We start from the raw sequence: 22,211 nt of genomic DNA, 5'->3' as shown, positions 1-22,211 counted from the left end.
TTAATGTGGATAGGCCCGGGGGTGGAACTGGAGGTTTGGGGAGTTGTAACTGGACTGGGTTGCAGATAATGCAGCTAGTAAAGGGTCCGTTTAGATCGTGTACATAGTTGCAAGTGCTGTCGTTAGTGGGTCTGAGACAAAGGAGGTCTCGACGGGAATAGCTTACCCTTGTGGGAGCTGGGTCCGGCATAGGTTCTGGCCCTAAGCCCGGTCGTGCGCGGACGGGCGCAGACGGGCTCGCCTTGGGCGCGCAAACGGCGCTCCCGCTGCGCTCGTCCGCTGCGCTTGCGCGGCAGGCACATTTGTAGGGGGTGTAGGGGGCGTGGCCTCCCGTGTGGGTGTGTCTCCGCCTTGAACTGCAAAGGAGGGAATCCCTGGTGCAGCGTTAAGATCCGCTGTGTCAGGGGGTCTGCGGGGGACTGCTCGGCGCGGTGCACAGTGCCCGTGAAGTGAGTAATAAGGTTTTTTAAAAGAATCAATCACAATTTTTAAAAGAGTAAATCCTCCGGCTTTCCGCCTCAGAGGTCAGCACAATCTACTGTCGCGCTTTTCGATCGGCGCTTAAGTAGGCTAGCGGGTGGGCATGGCCTCGGGTGGGCGTGGCCTCCCGTGTGGGCGTGTCTCCGCCTTGAACTGCGAAGGAGGGAATCCCTGGTGCAGCGTTAAGATCCGCTGTGTCAGGGGGTCTGCGGGGGACTGCTCGGCGCGGTGCACAGTGCTGTGAAGAGAGTAATAAGGTTTTTTAAAAGAATCAATCACAATTTTTAAAAGAGTAAATCCTCCGGCTTTCCGCCTCAGAGGTCAGCACAATCTACTGTCGCGCTTTTCGATCGGCGCTTAAGTAGGCTAGCGGGTGGGCGTGGCCTCGGGTGGGCGTGGCCTCCCGTGTGGGCGTGTCTCCGCCTTGAACTGCGAAGGAGGGAATCCCTGGTGCAGCGTTAAGATCCACTGTGTCAGGGGGTCTGCGGGGGACTGCTCGGCGCGGTGCACAGTGCCCGTGAAGTGAGTAATAAGGTTTTTTAAAAGAATCAATCACAATTTTAAAAGAGTAAATCCTCCGGCTTTCCGCCTCAGAGGTCAGCACAATCTACTGTCGCGCTTTTCGATCGGCGCTTAAATAGGCTAGTGGGTGGGCGTGGCCTCGGGTGGGTGTGGCCTCCCGTGTGGGCGTGTCTCCGCCTTGAACTGCGAAGGAGGGAATCCCTGGTGCAGCGTTAAGATCCGTTGTGTCAGGGGGTCTGCGGGGGACTGCTCGGCGCGGTGCACAGTGCCCGTGAAGTGAGTAATAAGGTTTTTTAAAAGAATCAATCACAATTTTTAAAAGAGTAAATCCTCCGGCTTTCCGCCATGGAAAGGCTGGCGGAGATTGGGCTTGGGGGCCCGTTGAGGGCCCCCTGGTGTTGGGGGAGCAAGGATGCACGTGGGGGGTACCCATGGTACCCCCTACATTTCACAGCACTAAGTGGCAGGCACCGTGTGGTGCCTGTCACGTAGTGCCGTGAAAGGAGCAACATAGCATATTGACATCGCGGCGGGTGCTGCTCTCAGCAGCACCCGCCGCAATGTTAATGATTAAGATCCAACCACCATGGTGGCGGTGGCATCGTGATCGGGTGTGCGGGCCGCCGCATGCATGGCGGAAGGTCCCCGTTTACAACAGGATGGTGGACGGGCTTGAGTCCGTCCGCCATCCTAATGAGCCCCTTAGTGTTATAATCTCTAGCACCAACAAACATATTTTTTTTGCCTGTAAAGCCATTAAAGTTTGGTACATTAATACATAGTCACAGAAAGTATAGGTGCGTTGGGTGCTACAGCCCCCCCCAAAATGACCATGCTAGAATTCAGAAAGTGAAAAATAAATAACAACGACTTATCATTATGATTGGATGTGTTATATTTGTTGTGTGTTAAAAGTTGGAGGCCCAATGTCGGGCTATGTCTTCTGTCAAATTGGTGCTTACTCTTCTAATATGGAGTTTGGTGTTTGCTTTTCTTTCGCTGACTACAAACAAAGTGAGAGGATGTTGCAAAGTGAACAGTCTTGCAGAGGTATGGGAAATGTAAACGTTAAGCCTGTAAAATGTGATTTGTTTTTCTAATGCACATCAAATCTTAAATAAGTGCAAATGATCCATACAAAATAATCAGGGCCTCATTTACAAGGTCATTTCACTGCTGGTGCATCACTTTCTTTGACACACCGACAGCGAAGTGTACCTGCCCAGATTTACAAGGCCACGTAAACTTACCTTGCATGACTTTTCATGGCCTTGTAATATCGTCTTCTTTCACGCATTATTCTGCATGAAAGGAAGTTCCATGGGTTTTGCTGTGGGTGTTACCATGTAACATCCATGGAACCTGACACAGTCCCAGATTTACAAAGTTATGCTAAGCTGGGAATGCATCAGAATTCTACGCCTCCCCAGGGGAGTCGTAGGAGTAGTGCAACAAGGAGAAATGTTTTATTTCTCCTCATTTTTTCTTCTTTCTATGTGTGCTGCTTTCTGCAGCATGCATAGAAAAAAGAAAATGCCCTCAATTATTGCTTTTGTGCAGGAAGGTGTCCATTCCTGCACATAAACAATCATCCCCGCAATGCAGGCTCCCTTGCAACATGATGCAAGGGTGCCTGGGCTGGTGCATGGAAGCCAATTGTGCACCAGCACAGATGAAAACACATGGATGCGTCATGTTGTTGTTAATATGACACATACATGTGCTTTTAAAATGACGCAGCTCGGCACAGCAAAATGGCTTGCAGCGCTGCATCATTTTTTGTAAATGAGGCCTTCAATATGTATCAGTATGTAGGATTATTCAGCATCAGGCCATTGGAATCTGAGCCCTTGCCCTGCGTGAAGACCATTCAGCCACACTCAGTAGTGATCACTTCACATGCATAACAACACCATTGTTTTTGGCTGCTCTATTGCATAGGATGGCGGAGGTATTTGTTTTGGTTGATTGTTGTATATTAGTATGTTGTTTTCCTCGTTCTGGTGAGCCCAAACTAAGCCCAACTGTCTCCCAAAAACAGCAATGCAAGCTTCAGAATTTCAGTGGGAATGGAATATGGTGGAAGACATGAACACATTTACACAGCATGCCAACTTTAGCCTATGCTACTAGGCAGGGATAATCATGGCCAGTCTTGAAAACATCACAAAATAACTGATAAACATTCGGTAAAGCATGGGGGACACATGCTAATGCCTCAATTGTCACCAAATCACAACATATGTAAATTTAGATTGGAGGGGTTGTTTAGTTGTGTTCGTCACCACGGTTAGAACTACCTGGGCAGGAGGCATGTGGAGTGTAAATTGATTTAAAGAAAGCAACTGGAAAGGGATAGGTTAACAGTGAGCATGCTCGTTCTTCTGAATTAGGTTGTGAGTGGGGGACGATCGAATCACCAAAACTACCTATTGTGAACTCTGAAACAACTAATACATTGTGACAAATAAGCTTTAAAAGGTTTATGCATTTGAGGATAAGGGTGAATTCTTGCATACGTCAAGCAAATACTCTTCATCAGAACTCTTGGAATGAGTGGAGATTGCAACGCTGTTTGCTGGTTAAACATCTACAAGAAAATCACATGATTATTTCTGCTGCTGGTAGAAGTAATGGGTTATTGGTTATCTTGGGGGGGGGGATAAGAGAGCATGACTTATGGTCTAATTTAAGTGCTGTGGGATGACTAGAACTTTTACCCAGCTTGTATATACACATATTATAAACCCTCATTCTATTGCAGATGTTTAATAGCTTTAGATTTAATTCAGTCAATTCACAATTGAACACCATAGTGCTATTGTGATGGTATACAACTGTTGGCAGTGCTATAAATAATGCTCAACTTGATCATTCTGGATAAGAAAAGACATTTGATATGTCTTATTGCTCCGTGTGAATACTGTTTTTCTCTTGCAGCAAGAAGATCAGCTATGTAGAAGGGTAGGAGGACATCAGGGCAGACATCATGGAGGTGGTAGTTGGGGCTTAGCGGAGAGTTTAAAAAGATAGAGGATTGATGTTCAGGTAGTTCATGGTCAGGAGGGTCACATTGTGGAATTTGTATTTGGTATTGTGGTGTTATCTGTGCAAGCAAGGGTTTAATCTGCATGTGCTTTGGTGAGTATTGCAACAGTCTTTCTCTCCTGAACTTTCCTAACAATCTGCAAAAGCACAGATCATCCACAGGAAGTGCACAGGTGAATTATAGTCAGAACCTGGGGTTATTCACACTTTTGAGAAACTGGCCAGACTTGAATGTACAGATTTAAATCACACACATTCCCCATAGCATGACTCATTAGCCTAAACTGTACAACAGAAATAATGAATGTGTTCTCATTCAGGCTAGGTAACATCAGAATAACAGTCACGTATAGGCAAAAATGTTTATCAGAATTAAATCATATTATCTTCAATAAGTGCAGTGATGGTACTTTTTAAATTCTAGTAAATGGACATATTTTCCATATACGCTGGTTAGTAACAATTCAGTGTAAACCATATCCTAATGAGAGGTTAGTTTCAATAAGAAGTACATAAGTGGGCATGAGGTCTTCATTGTGTTCATGCTGCCCTGACACTCCTGGTTTAATCCTATTGTTTGCATGGATAAGATGAAGATAGGTGACCACAACACTCCCAACCCATACCTAGAAACTTATTATTATTATTATTATTATAGAGTTTTGTAGAGCGCATGGTTACGCACCCCGGCGTGTCCCCGCGCTAAGAGGAGAAGCAAAAAGGCGAACCGTGCAAGAAATCATACCAGTGCGGTGCGGAACAGATGTGTTTTCAGCGCTTTACGAAAGCTGCTTTCTGAGGATTCAAGTCGCAGCTCCAACGGGAGTAGGTTCCATTTTTTTGCCGCCAAAAATCTGAAGGATCTTCCTCCCATTCTAGCCTTTCGAACTTTGGGGATGGTGACCAGTCCAGTGCCCGAGGATCTGAGCGACCGCCCAGGTCTGTAGGGAATAATGAGATTACAGAGAAGAGTGGGTGCCTTACACGTAATGATGCGGTGGCATAGGCATAGTGCCTTAAAAATAATCCGTTCCCTGACGGGTAGCCAGTGGAGGGATTTTAAGGCCACTTTAGATGATGTTCTTCTTGGAAGCCTCAATACCAAACGGGCAATAGCGTTCTGAAGAACCTGGAGACGGTTGAGGCATTTTGCTGTCACACCCAGATACAAAAGATTTGAATAATCGAGTCTGGATGTGACCAAGGCATGAACAAGAGTCTGCCTAGCACTAACTGGGAGTAAGTCGAGAGTCTTCCTAAGACTCTTAAGTATGCCGAAGCAGATTCCGACCACCCGATTAATCTGGGCCGTGAAGGAAAGCTTGCTGTCAAACACCACTCCCAGATTTTTTGCCTGCTGACAAGGTATAGGGGTAAGTCCTAGGCAGTCCGGCCACCATGCCGATGACCACACATTTGGTGCACCTCCTATCACGAGCACTTCAGTTTTTGACCCATTCAACTTCAGGCAGTTGTTAGACATCCAGGATGCAAGCTCCTGCATGCAGGCACTGAAGCTGGATGCAGCGGCGTCAGGAGCTCGTGACAGTGAGATGACCAGCTGTGTGTCATCGGCATATGACACTAGTTGGAGATCGTGTCTTTCCACAATAGTGGCAACAGGGGAAACGTAAAGGTTAAACAGGGTGGGGCTAAGGGCCGAGCCCTGAGGAACCCCTTGGTTGAGAGAGAACATGCGAGAGTAATGTTCTCCCTGTCTAACCTGAAAACTCCTGTCAGTAAGAAAAGACTGAATCCACATAAGTGCCGAACCAGTGATACCTCCTTTGTTAAGACACTGTAGCAAGGTGAAATGTGCTACAGTGTCAAAGGCCGCACTAAGGTCAAGTAGTATAAGGGCCATAGTGTGCCCCTCATCAGCCCCTTTCCTAATGGTCTCAGTGGCCAAAAGTAACGCAGACTCAGTAGAGTGACGGGCCCGAAAGCCGAACTGAGTAGCGTGAAGCAGGTTGGCTTTGTCCACAAAAGCCATAAGTTGGAGATTGGCCACCTTTTCAGCCACTTTAGCCATATAGGGTAGGAGTGAAATGGGTCGGAGATTATCCAGCCTATCCCAACTAAGGTTGGGTTTCTTCTGGATCGGAAGTACCACGGCCTGTTTCCAGCTTTGAGGTACGCTGCCGAGGCCAAAAGAAAGGTCCAAAACCTGTCGGATGTAAGGTTCAAGGATCTCAATACTCCCTGCCAGAAGCTTAGGAGATGCCGGGTCGCGTGGGGATCCTGACGTAATTGATCGACATAACCGCTGAAGCTCTTTCGAGGAAGGAACAAGAAAGTTAGTCAGGCTGTTTGTTCCTACATCGACTGTTTTACTCTCCCTAAAAGCTGTACCATTTGTTTTTCCTCCCGAGAAGGTGGAATAGATAGTGGCCACTTTGTCCGAAAAGAAGGCAGCAATGCGATTGCATGACTCTTCCGAGACCAGTAACGGGTCAGTCAAAGAGCCACAAACGGCAATCTCTTTATAAATTTTAAAAAGCTCTTTAGTGGAGTTATTGGCATCAGCTATTCTGCCAGAGAAATAGTTGGTTTTGGCACGCCTAATTTGGGTGTGGTATTCTCTACGTTTAGCGATATATTTCTGTTTTGCTTGATCCAAGTAAGCCAGTCTCCACTGTCTTTCCAGTTGTTTACAATCAGCTTTCATCAGACGTAGTTCTTTAGTATACCATGGGGCGGATTTCTGACATCTGCTATGCGGATTCTTATAGCATAGCGGGGCAGTATCATCTAGGGCCTTGATTATACGAGCTTCTAGTTTCTGTGATGCAGATGTAGCATCCACACCTCCTGGATTCCCATCCTTGGTAAGAGCAATGTCAAACTTGGCTTTAGAAAAAGCGGTCCATTTGCGACTCATATATTTAGAGTTAATGCTCTTATAGTTATGGCTAGGAGGGATGCTTAGTGTAAAGGGCACCAGAAAGTGGTCAGACCAAGAGAGTGGAACAGGGGGGTGAATTTCAATTTCTTTCCAGTTCATAAAAATCGGATCCAATAAATGTCCTTTTTGATGGGTGGGGGCTTCAGATTTAATCTCTAATTGAAGAGATTGTAATTGCTGACTGAGATCAGTAGCTCCTTTGTCCAGTGGGTCCTCCCAGTGGATATTAAGATCGCCTAGGAGCATAAATTTGTCTCTGCGTAGAGCTGTCTCAGTCAGACTCTCAACAAGGCTATTAGAGAAATGAGTGAAAGGGCCTGGAGGACGATAAATCAAAAGGCCCTTCAATACGTTTCCATCATTAACCTTAATGGAAAAAGCACCCGCTTCACTGTCGGCAATGTTCAGTAATTCAAGCTGGCAGTATAGCGGATTTTTAAAAACTATGGCTATTCCGCCACCTCTGCCCACAGTTCTATCTAAGCGTGCCATGGCGTAGCCACTAGGTAGAGACGCCACTATGTCAGGCTCAGAATCAGAATCAAGCCAGGTTTCAGTAAGGAATAATAAATCCAACTTATGGTCTATGAGTAACTCATAGATCTCGAGACTATGTTTTCGCAGTGACCTAGTGTTCAGTAATCCGCATAGGAGCCTTCTATTTATAATCTTACACGCAGGGTCGATGCGCCAGTTATAATGACACTTATTGCATATGGAAGTACCTTCTGCCTTAAGACTGTGAAGACAAGCTTTATCGACAGGCCGGCAGAGGGCATGGAGGTTACTGATTATTCACAGCTTTTTGAGATGATAAATAATAAGGCTTATATAAGTGAATGGTCACCAGCTGGAGAATCAATTGATGCGTTCTAAATTACAGTTATACTTTGTATCAACCCTCACACAGTGACGCAACAAAACTAATTGCTTCTGAACTGTCTGGGCAAATCATTCAATCTCACAGACTAACAGAAAAGTTACAAGGCCATGTAATGTCTGAGGCACACCGATTTGGGGAGGGGTTAGTGAAATTGCAAAACAACACAGTTGTCACTACTAGAATATTTTATTTTGTTGGCTCATAATCTGTCTATATCTGCTAGGGAGAAGCCCCAGGGGCATGCACTCAATATGCAAAGCTTTTTCAGACAATCTGAAAGCAGGTTTATAGAGGCTCTTCCTCCTCTTCGCAAGTTATGCTCTGTATCAATAATGAGGCTCTGGCCCCTCCCCAGGTACCTTTTCTTCTCCCATGCCATCAGTGTCATTACTCTGCCAGCCATAGTAGGAATGCATGAGATACTCCAGTTAGTATTGTAAACCAGCTCCTTCCAGATGCAGGAGTTAAGTAGATATTGACTAGGGTGGATTAGAGCAATCTGTTTCACTTCAGAACTCCCTGACCCTTTCTTAAATCAATGGCTAGCTGGGTGGACCCTTTCCTAAGGACAATATTGCTTAATTATCTACTCCCTGAAAAAAGAAGTTGATTGAACACATCAGGCAATATCATCCCTGCTCGGTCAGTCAATTCTGCTAGCCATGTCCATGTGCAAGCACCCTTTCTTCTTGTGCTGCAGCTAGGCCTTGTCCAAGCATGTTCGGAACTGCCCACACCCTTTCTCTGATGCTAGCCCAATTTATTCATTCATGACAGTAGGACACACCTGCTAAAATACAAAATGAGAAACATCATGACAAGTCTGGTGACATTTTGTTCAGCATAGCCGAACATATAACATAAAGGTGTGCAAAATCTTTCAATAATAAACGCTTCACAATATTTATTTAGTGTGGCCTTGTATGCTTTACAAATTTTCAGGAATGAATGGAATTCACTCTCAAATTGAATGTTCTTTTAGTTACAATAATATCAGTTGTACTAACTGTAGAATGAAAAAGTGATCATTAAAAATGTTAAAGAATTACAAAGACTGGTGTAAAGTTGCATATGTTTTGCTCACCCTTGGCAGATAGACACAAATAACATGACTCCAATCTTCGGAAATGTGATTTTTTTAATTACCAGTCCTATCGTTTTTAGGAGAGGGAGCAACTTGTGTAATTGATTGTAATGTAATCACTCAGAATTACCTAAGAATTCTGTGTAATTCTGAGTTCAGCACTATGGAAGGGAGGATGCATTTTGCAGCAAGAAATTGTGCTAATTGCAACAGAACGATTCCTAAATGTGCTCTTGGGGTAGGATTTTCTCCCAATTTACAAATGGCATTTAGTGCTATTTTCTTAGTCCAAAATGAATGGGAGGATATGGTTTGCTCTATGAAATAGTGGCAAATGTGGCAGAACACGAATAGCAAGCACAAAGCAGCCATTCACGCTAAATGTGCTTTTATGTTAGGATTTTCTACCCAAAATGTCTTATAATCACGGGAGCATTTGTGTAATCATCAGTACTTCTGCTTCAAAGAATAACGCAGAATTACCAAAATTACTTTGATTACTCCTGCATAAACACACTTTTGCCAAGGCCTAATCTTTTTAAAGTTTGCACCTTACTACCCTTTGTGTTTGATTAGAAACCATTTCCACTTCATGAAATCTGAAAACACATTTCATGTCCAGCAAGGACTGGTCCAAGAGTACTGCAGACTAATCTTGGTATTAACAATGTGATAGTCAGGCTCTTAAAAGTCACTAGATCCTACGACCCATTAACCAATGAAATACAAAACACATTCCCAAATTATCAAATGTTGCCTTTATTAAGTAACTTCCTGCAGAAGAAGTCTCAACAGATCAGCACAAATTTCACTTAATTTCATTACAGCCTGTAAATTAAAATTAATGAGACTGACACCCACAATTAACAATGAAAAATGCAGATTGTTATAATTACTTAAGGAATAGCATTGCTTCTCATAGAAGATTTAAGGTGTGCCACAAATTATTTGCAAGTCTTACATAAAACACCGAAAAAAGACATTCTAAATGTATTTTGTCAGTACAAAAAACAAAAATCCTTGCGAAAACTTTCCTCGTTTGGGAATCTCTCGCCATGCATAATTAAGCAAATTTGATTGCAATTAAGCCAGGCTTCTGCAGTGGAGTTTTAATTAATGTAAATCTGGCATCTACATCCCTAAGATTAATTTTCATGAATTAAAAGAAAACAACAAAGCAAATACGAAATAGTTTCAATATGTAAAGGGCACATATGAAAAACTGGCTCGTTTGCAGCCACCTCGAGTGCAGTAAAAGCAGTATTTGAAGAGGATATTTCATTTATATGTGCTATTGTCTGTAACGCCTTGTTAAACAAGGACATCTAAATTGCACAAAGCATCTTCTTAGAGATGTGTTTGGAATCTTTACATTTCCCTCTTAACAACACAGATTAGGTTTCAAAGAGTAACCTTCTTTGACTGCCTAACAGATGCAACCCATTAATATGTTCCAATCAAACCATTTCCTGGGAAGTGATTCTTGCTGTTTGCTGAGAAATTCCACATCTCTAATCACGCTTCCCTCCAGACTGCTTTTGTGTTTGGAAAATAAACCTAACTTCAAGATTGTTTACATATGCTTTGTGACATTACGTCTAGGTGTTCTTTGTGTCTGTTGAAGAATATTGTACTTCAAGGGAAAACATTCCCACTGATGTGTTTTCAGACTTCAAACTGTATTCTTTTTTTTTTACTTTAGATTATTCAAAACAGATTCATCCGTAAAGATTGTTATTTTAATATATATGGTTATATGAAAAATAAAATTTCACCTTTAGCACGGTATCCATAACAGATGTTACAATAAGTACAGTTCACCAGTATTATTAAAATTCTTTGCACTATGAAATTAAAGACAGTCTACTCTCCCCAGTCTCAGACAGCAGTGTTCCTCCAGGCTGAATAGGAATGAATGACACCCATGATGGCCAATCAACACTGCTCATCATCTTTATCAATCCAGCCTCTGTCCACTTTTCTGTCGCTGTCATTTTATTCAGTATAAAACCTCTGAATGCAAACTAGACATGTGGTTTATTTTCTTTGATCAAATATTTTTTTCTGTAAACAGCTTGGATTCACGTTTCTTAACTTCACGCTGAGCTTCGCGATTTTAATATGTGTATGTAGGATAAAATAAGCTGCAAGGATTTGCAGTACTCCAGGCCGAACACATGTTGCCGTTTGCAGCGCTGCATGTCATCTAGCAAAAAGAAAATTGTCCAAGTTTTTTTTAGTAATTCTGTTGATACCTAGGGGTAGCTTTCTTACCTCGTCTTATAGAAGTGACATTCATGGTCACAGTGTGTTGTTTGAATCAGCCGGCCAAGGTAGAATTTCTCGTGATATCCGTGTCATCAGGGCCATATTTTGTCAGTAAGCCAAAAGTATATCTCACCCTCCTCTCATTGAAAGCAAATGACCCCCCAAAGTAAGACAGACAACAAGCGGTTTGCCATTCTGATCCCTCAAAATGTTCATCTTTTTCAGCGGTTTCCAAAAGATGGATCACGAAGCCCCAGTAACACTGCATCAAAACCAGAGTGTGATTCTGGGGTCTTACATGCAAGAAATAGCCCTATATTCATATTCACTACCCATTTTAAACAAGGGAATCGAAAAACAAATCAAATAGAATAATAGATCCAAGTAACAGTGATTAACTGTGATGTTTGTCACCAAGGGTTTCAAAGTGACATCAAATAGTCAACAAGAGCAAAGCTCCAATTCCCTATTATATCATTCAGAATGCAGAACTAAAAATCATCCCCATTATTCACTGTTACCCATTTATTTAGTGATAACTGATGTACTGCGACTAACCCCCACCAACTTATGATCATCTATCCTCCACTTCAAAAACATACCGCCCACCCTGCCACCTTCTCCCACCACTCGCAGCATTGCCTTCTCCCCAAGTAAACTTACAAGGTGTCCTGCCACTCATCCTCAGGACTCTCTGCATTTACTACCCCTTCTCACCTAAATAAATAAAATGGTATCCTGACATCCACACATAACACCCTCTAGCTGATGCACCAGCCTCAGGGCAAGTGGTCCTCTCTTCTGGGGTGATGACCCCATCTCAAGTAAGGACATTAGCAGACCTTGGTGCCTAGTCCTGGTTCCAGCAGCTAGAAAACATGGTGATCTTATCTCATGTTGAACAGTGTTGTTGAGCAATGTTTGGGACACAGGAAAAGGTGCTAACAAGTGATCATAGCTGGCTGTCAGTCTCAACTGAAATAGGCCCAAAAAAGGTTTAAAGTCTTAAGCCTTCCTCTCTAACAAGAGTTCCTGGTCCACAGTGCCAAAGTTTCAGTCCCACGATTCCCTGACAATCAACCCAGATCCGACTGATCGGTAACTCTTCTTGGAATGAAAGAGAGCTTTGATGTGTACAGAAGATGCTCTGCTCGCCTTCTCTCCTTGTGGGCTCCCATCTCTGCCTTCAGGAATATTAGCAATGCACATCTCCTGTCTCGGGGCTTCAGTCCTCCCCTCTCCTAGCCTTTCCAGGCCCATGTTTCTCAAATGGAACCCACAGAACTTTATGTTATGTACCGTACACAGGTATAGAGATAACCCGGCATGCAGACATAAATATTATAAGTTGTCTGGCACTACACACAATCCATGCATGCCAAGGGTGAGTTCAGTATGCAGCCATGGCACTTTACATGAGTGGGCCAGTAGACACCACTCCTGTGATATAGGTAAAAAGGTCTGTTCACACTACTGATCACTATTAAAGATAAAACAGGTATGCCGCTACTATGCTCATGTCACTTAACTCCTAGTAATGGTAGTAGCCGTCTACCACTCTCAGGGTCGCACATGGTGTGCCCCTCACAATTAACAAGATCACATTCCAAAGGCCTAGGTCACGGAGCACATGCACATCCCATGACTAGAAATCATTGCTAGTTACCAGCAGCTGGGGCACTCAGGTTAAGGGTGCACGTCTGCCAGTATGCCGGGATGTTTCTGTCCCAACAATAGACAATGCATTTTTAACAATCTAGAGGCATTTAAGTAAAGTTTTTCCCACTCCCAAATATAACACATTCCCACAGTCCAGTCTTGAGATCACCAAGACCTGGACTACGGTTCTCTGTGCAGCAATAGGGAGACAGTATAGGATTTTTCTAAGGCATTTTATAATGCCAAAACAGGTAGCAGTAACCTTATTAATTTGATGACTTATAGTGAGTTTGTCATCGATCCACACTCTTAATTTTTTACGACTGATACTGGACTGGGAGATCTGCCAATGGTGAGGGCCGTAGCTCAGAGTCCCAGGGAATAGAAGGATTCCTCACCAACAGGACCTCAGACGTTGGGGCACATCAAGGTTGATACTTGATTAAGGCAAGAGTTGAGAGTCTGCACATTGTGGTTATCCTAAGCTGACAGTGATACAACAATCTGTGTATCATCAGCATATGACAAAAGTGTATTTCCCCAATTCTCAAAAATATCTTCCAGAGGCCTAACATACAAATTAAATAGCAAAGGACTCAGAGTCTACCCCTGAGGTACACCTGAAACAAGTGGGGGAGATTTCGATCTGTACTGGTTGGTATCTACCTGAAAAGTACAATTGTGCAAAAAAAATGTTAGCAAGGCAAGGGCTGTATTCTTTTTTCCCATTCCTTGGATTCTCAGCAGGAGCGTGCTATGATTCACTGTATCAAAAGCTGCACTGAGTGAGTTCTTAGGCAATCCATGACACTGAGAAGAACTGATTCAGTGCTATGACCTGCATGGTACACAGATTTATTCACATTTTTCTCTAACACCTTAGAGACGGTGGATAGCAAAGAAATAGGCTTTTAATTGGACCAAATAAGATGATCCAAATTGAGTTTTTTCAACAATGGAGTGACTAACGCCATAACTCATCTAGAAAGGATTTTCACTAAATGTAGAACCAGACCAACTTTCTGTAGAGAACATTTTCCTGGCACTCTCAAGAAAGAGGACAGCTAATCACATCCGCCATTTTGGATAAATTGAACAGAAAGCTGAGAGATCAGCGCACAACAATTATTATGTGACAAGAAGCAAGATACCAGTTTCTTACTACCCGGTTGAAGTAAAACATTGAGGCACACCCTAAGAATTCTACTGATTGTGCTGGACTTCCAAAAGTAGCATGCTCAATTGTAAAGTTGCAGTAAGGTGCAAAAAATGAGTATTCATGGCGCCAGAGGTGCTGAGCAATCGAAAGAGATTGTAAAAGCTGAGTAACGATCAAAGACTCACTCCAAGGTATGGAGATGTAAAATGTTATTGAGTGAGACCATACTGAAAGTTAAGGCTAATTGAAAACGTTGAGGTCTTGTGATAAAAAGGTTTATAGGCTTCCCCATTTTGAAAAACCCTTGATACATCTATGTTTAAAGCTGGTTAAAAACAAAAGGCAACGTTTTGATTAAGGCACATGAAGACTTACTGCACGTCAATGGGATTTCATTTTTTTGAGTCAAACAAAATAACTTGAGTGAGAATTACTTGAAGGTTAAGACTAAAAAGTTGGTGAGCAGAACTCTACCAACTTTTTAAGTGCAAACAAGTTAACCGTGAAATTGAGTAACTCTGACTCTTCACTCCACAGGTTCTTGTTGTTTCTTAAATGTGCATTAGTGTGTAAACCTTGAAATATTGACAGGTCCATGCGGTACTTTCCCTAAAACCCCTTCCTCTCGTCTAGTCACTCCGAACCTCATGTGTAATTAGTGCTGAGCCTGTACTGTTGGAAGGTGGACCTTTTGAGGGTACGGCTCCAGGGGAACTCAGATCCTAGGAACTGCACAGAGCCAAAGGCCATGTGGAGTGCGGGCTGGCCTTCCACAGTAGGTAATGTGTAAGGCCTTGCCACAGAGCCTGGCCTTGCTGCTAATCCACTATAAATGGCTGAGGGCCCTGCACAGTGGGGGATTTGTCATCTAAAAGCTGGGTGCTGTATATCATTAAAAAACAGTCATTATTTGAAAAGTGCACTATTGAAAATTAGGTCCAGGAAACAAAAAAGCTAAACAACCTCTGTAATTACCTCTTTCTGGGGTGCAATGCACAAAGGAATCCTTGCCAAGTTTGCTGTTGGTAGACAGGTTTGTCAGTGTTGTTATAAATGATGTAATTTAACATGTCATGTCAAACGTAAGGTCAGAAGAAGGGCATGACAGGACACAAATTATGGTTAGTGTGCCTAACCATACCTGATTAAATTCAGTGCTTTTTAGGCCTTTTTTTGGTAACTGTGCCTGCATTATTTTATTTTTGTATTTTATTGTATTTTTTTAAATAAATTTTTATAAAAAATTATACTCAGATACATTCACAATCGCTGTTGTAGGGTATGTCCAGATTGGCCCTGGTTTTTCTTACAATGGTACATATTCTGAGGTGTATTTAAACATAAATGAAGGTAACCAAAGCTAAGTAGAAATTTCCATCAACCTCTTCAGTGAATGTTCTCAATCACATCCTGCTGTTTCTTGTTACTAACCTACTACTTACAATCAACCCCCCACATCCTATGGCCATCTGCCATGCGCAGTAATCAACCAAGGGCCTGGAACAAGGCTAGGCCCTGCACCTAACCCTGCACCTGCCCTGCCACAGGTGTCCAACCAACACCTTACACAAGTACTTTGGCTGTTTTCATCAGGTGGGCAACCAACCCCTATAGTGTGCACTGTGTGCGTTACATACTATTACTATCCAATTTCATTCATACTGCGCATTTAGGCTACAACCACAACTCAGTTTTTAACTTTGATTTTCCTTTTAAGTTTTATTGTTTTTTTATAATACATTTATTTCCAAAGCTCACTGTGCACAGGCTTTTGCAGTCAACAGTGAGGTTTAGACACAGGGCCTAGGCTGTGTCAGACCATGCTCCAAGCATGAACCCAACCACAACATATGACTGTTGACCAAGTACAGCTAAAGTGCACTGAATGTCTCTTTTTTCTTTATAGTATTCACTAAGCCTGCACAAAATGTGCATATCCTAAGAGCCACGGAGAGTCTATGGAACCATCAGAAATTCTGGGATTCAGGAATCCGCCATGAAAAACGTTATTTATATTTGTTTTATAGCCAGAGTCTCTTTGGCCCTGGGCTCAGAGTAGGTTCACCCTGCCCCGGTATGGTGCTTTTCTTTTTCTTTTACCAAAACGGTGCTCAGTGAACCAGGCTGGGTAAGGGTGTCTACAGCAAAATAAAAATCTGTAATGGCCAGCAAAACCATAGCTGGATTTGTAATTCCGCACATCATGTAGGGAAAAAAAGCACCTTTGTCCAATGGTGTGATTTTAGTTTTTTGAATTTGATTTGTGAGTCCTTTCTGAGTTAACAGTCCTGATACCTCTAAAGTATATCCTCTCATGACTAGACAAGAACACTTTTTAAATGCTAATTTCTCGAAAACTACTGCAAGGATTTCACCAAACTAAGCAATGGCACTTCCCTGCGAAAAGTTCTACTTGTATGCCAAGCTGGGTGAAAATCCACTCAGCCATCTCCTCTGTACTGGATAGGAAAGAATCCTATGGGAGTTAAAAATGGTAAATGTCACTCATTGAACCACTACGTTATTTGATCCCCTGCTTGAAGGACCTGCACAAACCTTGCCATGAAGTCTTGGAAAGTCTTGGAAAGTTTTGGGCAGTTTTGTACAATTGTAGCGAAGGTATTAGGAAAATAAAAAAGGCCAGTTCCAAGGAGACTCTTACTAAATGGAGGTGTTTATTTCGCTATAATAGTCCTGGGTGAGATTTCAGTTATGCGTGTAGAATCAAGAGTATTTTGGCTATTTGCAGCCAAATGTTGTGTCAGCACATGGGAAGAACATAAGCAACCAGAATGCAAGTGGCTGCTGTTAGAGTGTGTTTTTGTGCTATTATTTTATCTTCAAATGCACCTTCTTGTCCAAAATGGAGGCAAGGACCAATTTCATGCTAAAAAATAGCACAACATGTCGGTTTTTCATTTTACATAGTTTTCAGAAATTGCACGTAATTACACAAAGGCAAAATATGAAAGCTCAGTACACCCATATAACACATGCACATATTTTTTCCCTGAAAAACGCCTAGGGTAATTGACTTTACACTCAGGTGAAAATGTCAGTTTAAACATAACATTTTGAACTAGCCGCTGAAAATCACCAGTTATAGTTAACTCAAGAAATTACATCTTGTGCTCCCGCCATGCACAGTGTTGTCATCAATGTTATTTAGGTTGTCATCAGTGATGTTATCAATGATGTCATAGAACATGTCATGAGTGTTGTAATATGTGAGGTCTTAAGCAAGGTATGGCGGTGGTATGAGTTATCATCTCTTGAGTTAACTAGAACTAGTGAATTGCAGAGTTTTAGTTTAAAAAGTTATTATAAACTGACATTGTCAACTAACTAGAATGTCACTTTGTTTTTTCAGTAAATTCACGCCAGGACCTCTGTCCAACCCACTCAGGGTGTACAGCTGTGCACAGTGAGAGGTTGACTGCAGGGCCTGGCCTGTGGCCACGCCCTTCAACCAACCCAACATGGCTTGCCAAACATACCCAACCTTAACATACACAAACCACCCCCTTTTATTTATTTTCAATTGTTTCCTGATCCTGTGGGGGCGAAGGGGCTGCATTGAATCCTGCGGGAGTCACACTGAAGCCCAGGGACCTACACTGGCTCCCATGAAACTCCAACAGGATTGTGGTGCCCCAAAAATAAACCTTTTTCCTTACAAGGTCCATGCCATCAGGATACCCCTACCCTGCCTCCTTATACCTTTTTTCCTTTAATTTTAAGGACACAAGGCCTGAGTTCCTGAGACCTGTATTGGCAGCCGCAATATTTCTCATCAAGTTTCTTCATGTTGTGGCTAGACAATCAGAGCTTGAGCTCCCACAGGACTCGCAGGAGACTCTCACTCCTGCAGGAGTGAAGCAGCTGAAAAAGCCCCCTCGGCCAATCAGATCACTGATTTGAAGTTCTGTGCCCATGGTACTCCAGTGAGCCTCCATCTGGACACCAGCCAATACAACCACAAAGATATCTATTCATTTTGGCACTTAATTTTTTCTCTACTTTATGAATTAAATATGAATAAACAAAGACCATTCTCAAGATAAATTTAGTAAATGTTTATTCATATTATGTAATCTTTATTTGTGAAACATTGTAAAAATGACTACATGTAAACTATTGCTAATCATGAATTACATTATTTGTCTGCATAAAAAATATTAGCAAGAATATAGTTTAATACATATTGTATGGCAAGAAAAAATAATTAGGATCATATTTTTCCGTAAGAAATATTGTATGCATTATTTTAAGTTGCAATATACGATGCTGCTGTTATTGGAGGCCTGGTTCTCACATTAAACAACTAAACCACAGAGGAAGGCCTGTGGGAAGGAGGAGGACCTATAAGAAGTAGCATAGCCTAAGGCTCTTGAAATATCTCATAAAGGCCTGATTTAGATTTCACAGACAGGTTATTCCATCACAATGATGAAGGATATCCTGTGTGCTGAAATATAAATCCCATAGGATAATATGGGATTCATATTTTGGTGGCCGGGATATCTGTCACCACTGTGACAGAGTAACCCATCCACCAAAATATAAATCAGGTCTTAAATCTTGAATGTTCTATAACACACAGGCAGAATCAGAAAAACAAACTGTTTTAGCAGAAGGAGTATATTATAGCCTTTTAGCCCTCTGCAGCGGGCTATGCTGGCTATTAAAGGTGCCTGCATGCGCTATACTAGTCGCATTTAAGCGCGCTGCGCTTATTATTGATTTTAAAGCTCGTTTCTGACATTTTCACTATTTTTGTTTGGAGCCTCGTTTTATCTGTATAACTGTTTCTGGCCTCATACCTGCATTTTAAATTGTGCCCCCACCGCGTTTTTTCGCGGAATTTCACCGGTTTTGTAGTTTCTTCGTGGCGCTTGGCCGCCATCTTGGGGTGGTCTCTGCCTCCTGTGCCACTTGCTGCAGCGCTCTAGCGCTTCATGTAGCCCAGGTGAGCTGGTATTTAAGGCGAGCTCTCCCACTGTCCTCCCTTGGGAAAGGTGCCTGCATGCGCTATACTAGTCGCATTTAAGCGCGCTGCGCTTATTATTGATTTTAAAGCTCGTTTCTGACATTTTCACTATTTTTGTTTGGAGCCTCGTTTTATCTGTATAACTGTTTCTGGCCTCATACCTGCATTTTAAATTGTGCCCCCACCGCGTTTTTTCGCGGAATTTCACCGGTTTTGTAGTTTCTTCGTGGCGCTTGGCCGCCATCTTGGGGTGGTCTCTGCCTCCTGTGCCACTTGCTGCAGCGCTCTAGCGCTTCATGTAGCCCAGGTGAGCTGGTATTTAAGGCGAGCTCTCCCACTGTCCTCCCTTGGGAAAGGTGCCTGCATGCGCTATACTAGTCGCATTTAAGCGCGCTGCGCTTATTATTGATTTTAAAGCTCGTTTCTGACATTTTCACTATTTTTGTTTGGAGCCTCGTTTTATCTGTATAACTGTTTCTGGCCTCATACCTGCATTTTAAATTGTGCCCCCACCGCGTTTTTTCGCGGAATTTCACCGGTTTTGTAGTTTCTTCGTGGCGCTTGGCCGCCATCTTGGGGTGGTCTCTGCCTCCTGTGCCACTTGCTGCAGCGCTCTAGCGCTTCATGTAGCCCAGGTGAGCTGGTATTTAAGGCGAGCTCTCCCACTGTCCTCCCTTGGGAAAGGTGCCTGCATGCGCTATACTAGTCGCATTTAAGCGCGCTGCGCTTATTATTGATTTTAAAGCTCGTTTCTGACATTTTCACTATTTTTGTTTGGAGCCTCGTTTTATCTGTATAACTGTTTCTGGCCTCATACCTGCATTTTAAATTGTGCCCCCACCGCGTTTTTTCGCGGAATTTCACCGGTTTTGTAGTTTCTTCGTGGCGCTTGGCCGCCATCTTGGGGTGGTCTCTGCCTCCTGTGCCACTTGCTGCAGCGCTCTAGCGCTTCATGTAGCCCAGGTGAGCTGGTATTTAAAGCTCACTCTGCTAGCGCAGCGGTGACGCGCAGCGGTAGCGCCTGACTCGCGCCGGAGTCGAGCCAGAGTCTGCCCGTCTGCGCCCGTCCGCGCTAAGTACGCGCGGTACGCGGGGGACTTTATCTTTTATCTTTACTTTGTGTATATTTGTGTGCCCGTAGCTGTCGCCCTGTCAGGATGATTATGTATTCCGGTGCCTCGCTTCTTGCCATCAGAGATACTCTCCCACGCTGCTCTGCCACACCCCACCATCCGCTGTGTGGCCCGTTTCAGTGTGCTTGCAACAGATGGTCATTGGACCAGCCTGTAGGTATTCGCGAGCTCGCCACTTCTCCCGCCCCACGAGCTCCTCCTGGTCTCTCTCCGTTGCCTGGTAGCTTGGGATCTGGTCTACGATTTTTAAATCTGAACACCAGATCTCTAGTGAAACACCATCTGTCTGTGGCTGATCTCATTTTGGATAAGACACCAGATCTGTTGGCTGTAACTGAAACCTGGCTTCAAGATACTGATGACGCTATAGTCAATCTTGCCTGTCCTCCGGGCTATTTATGCTTCAGATCTAACCGCCATTCTAGAGGTGGAGGGATCGCCTTATTTATCAGATCCGCCTTTACATGTACCTGGACGGTCTTGCAGATTGCTGGATGTGAGAGTGCGCTGTTTAAGGTTTCCATCAGCCCTCAGTTCTCGCTGTCAGGGATGGTTGTCTATCGCCCTCCAGACAGCGATGTAGCTTTCAGAGGTGCCTTTCCGGAGGCTGTGAGCCTATTGGCTAGCGGCTGTGCAAACTTTTCTATCTTGGGCGACCTAAATCTCCACTTTGATAGGTTAGAGTCTCTGGCCATCAGTGGTTTTTTGGCCGATTTAGAGGCTTTGCAGTTGACCCAGCTTATTTCTCAGCCTACACACGTGGCCGGCCACACCCTTGATCCGTTTTTTACCACTCTCTCTGATGTTCGGATTGTGGCGGTTGATCCTGTGATATGGTCTGACCACTATCTGGTGTCTGCTTGGCTTCCCCTCCCTGCCAATCCCACTATACCGCCTCCTTTGCGGATACCCCGGCGCCACTGGAACAAACTTAGGTTAGAGGACCTTCACCGCATTATGGGTGCTGAGCCATTAGGTCCCCTGCTGAATGCCACCTCGGGCTATGACCGGTTCTGTAACTGGATTACCAGGGCGCTGGACGTCCTGGTACCTATCATCACCAGCAAGTCCAGTCCCCGGCAGGCTAGCCCCTGGTATGACAGCGCGCTGCGTGCAATGAAGTCCTCTTGCAGACGGGCGGAAAGGGTGTGGCGTAAGTCGTACGATGCCGACAAGAAATCCATCTACCTGGCCTTAGTTAAGCTTTACCATCGAGCTATATGCAGGGCCCGGGCGGCGTTTTACGCAGCCGAATTCCAAAATAGCCTTAACCCGACTAAAACCATCTTTAAAACCATAAAAGACTTAATGGCAAAGAGAGTTCCCCCACAGTTGGACAGTTCCACCGCCCACTGTGAAGCCCTAGCCACCTTCTTTTTGGATAAAGTCAGGAAGATCTATCTGGCGTTTCCAAGCACACTGTCTCCTGTGATTCCCTGGAGCGGCTCTAGCAGCTGTCCATCGCTGCACTCCCTTCCTACCATCTCCAATGAGGAGTTCGCAAAGTGGGCCCTGCGAGTTAAGTCTGGATCGCCTGCAGACCCGGTAAGATCTGCTCTTTTCAGGGACGTTGCTTTTCAGGGACGCACAGCAGTGTGCTCCCTGATTAACCTCTCCCTAACCTCTGGCCTGGTCCCTGCCAAATGGAAGCAAGCGGTGGTTTCCCCGATCCTAAAAAAAACATCTTTGGATCCATCGAGACCTGAAAACTACCGCCCTATATCTTTGCTCCCTTGGCCGGCCAAGGTTATGGAGGCCCATGTAAATCGGGCCCTCACGGAGCATATGACCCTTGTGAATGTCCTGGATCCCACGCAGAATGGGTTTCGTGCTGGCCACAGCACTGAGACGGCCCTTCTGGCAATGGTTGAGCATTTGCGAAGTGTGCTCGATGCAGGTCAAACGGCAGCGCTTATTTTATTAGACCTGAGCGCTGCCTTTGACACTGTCTCCCATCGCATCTTGCTACACCGCCTGCAGGATATTGGCATTTGTGGTTCAGCTCTGCAGTGGTTCCGCTCCTTCCTCAGTGATCGCTCCTTCTGCGTTGCCACCCCTCCTTTTCAGTCCAAGTACCATC

This window comes from Triturus cristatus, chromosome 8, assembly GCF_964204655.1.
Source record: "Triturus cristatus chromosome 8, aTriCri1.1, whole genome shotgun sequence".
Taxonomy (NCBI): Eukaryota; Metazoa; Chordata; class Amphibia; order Caudata; family Salamandridae; genus Triturus; species Triturus cristatus.
This window is presented reverse-complemented; position numbering follows the sequence as displayed.